Below are 1,481 nucleotides of genomic sequence, written 5' to 3'. Positions count from 1 at the left end.
ATATATATATATATATATATATATACTGATGGACCACTGCAATAAGTATGTAAATCTGAGAGGGGAATATTGAATAAGATCATAATTAACTAATCCTCCTGTATTTTCTCTTACCCAAAGCCAAGAACTTTTCAGCATCCTTCTCATATATATGTGTGTGTGTGTGTGTGTGTGTGTGTATAAAGGATGGAAGAATAAATATTTGGTTAAAGTTATGAAGTTTGCTTAGCAACTTTGTGATTGTAACTTTTGAATCTACTGCACGACACCTTGGCCAGGTACCTTCTATGGTTGATCAATATACTGTGCATGGAATTTGGTAGATGGCAACTGTGTAGAAGCTCAATGCATACATACACACTCACACTTACCTGAAACTAAATCCACTAACGAAAGCCAAGCGACACTGTTGAAAGTTTTAGGGAGTCATCTGTAAGGCTTATCTAGTTTTCGTCTTCAGTAAGCGCATTCGTGTCCCCTTAACACAGCTGCGTGTTTATTCAGGTGTGCAATCAGTGTCCCTTAATTACAGATATGCTTGGATACAGGCGTGTTGTCATGCTTAACATACAATTTGGTGAAACAAAAACCCAGCAATCCCTTGGGGAAGTTAAATTCTTAAACTAGTCCTGAGCATAAAACATGTTAACCAGACTGGATCATACTGACACTATTCGTTAGGGTTAATTGTCAGTAGGAGTGTATAAAATGCGTGTACAATTAAACACGCACAATTATATACAAATATGAGTCTATATGCGCATGCACACATACATATATAGGAATATTATGTACATCTATGCTTGTGTGTATATACATGCATATACACATATCAAGCTGTCACTACTTCCTATGTATGTATGTATGTATGTATGTATGTATACATACCATATAAATGTGAATGTATGTGGTTATGTATGTTTAGCCTAAAAAGGCTCGTGTGTGTGTATATATATATATATACACACATATATATATATATATATGCTCATGTATAATGAAGGTCCTCTAGGTTGAAGGAGAAGAGCAGAAAGAATGACATACTGTGAATAATTCAGGTCAAAACTCTTACTCTCAAGCCTACAATACACACACACACACACACACACACACACATTCATACACAGACACACTCATGCTAAGATACATATATTGACAACAATCAGGTGATCAAGATGATGTATTGGTGACAACTCAGCCATAAATATTCTATACTTTACGTTAAAAAAAAAAAAGCAATCCTCTGCACATTTTCTTAATCAATGGATTTGACATTCAATCTTTTTAATAAAGGACTGCATGCAGATTCTACGCACACATATACAGTAAGATAGATAAATAGAGAGAATATATACAAATATACATGGAGATGTGTTTATATTTATGTACATGTGTGTCTATGTATACATACATACACACACACAAATGTGTATGTGTGTGTGCGTATATATATATATATATATATATATATATATATATAT

The 1,481-nt window shown here is 33.7% G+C and overlaps 1 protein-coding gene across 6 annotated transcripts in view; it reads right to left on the bottom strand.

Moving 5' to 3' along the window:
- Positions 1–1,481, bottom strand: part of LOC106881088 (uncharacterized) — a 465,749-nt gene that overhangs the window by 114,190 nt on the left and 350,078 nt on the right. The gene's annotated exons all lie outside the window — the stretch shown is intronic.

This window comes from Octopus bimaculoides, chromosome 13, assembly GCF_001194135.2.
Source record: "Octopus bimaculoides isolate UCB-OBI-ISO-001 chromosome 13, ASM119413v2, whole genome shotgun sequence".
Classification (NCBI taxonomy): domain Eukaryota; kingdom Metazoa; phylum Mollusca; class Cephalopoda; order Octopoda; family Octopodidae; genus Octopus; species Octopus bimaculoides.
The sequence above is the reverse complement of the archived record's forward strand: the minus strand, read 5'-3'. Positions and strand labels throughout refer to the sequence as shown.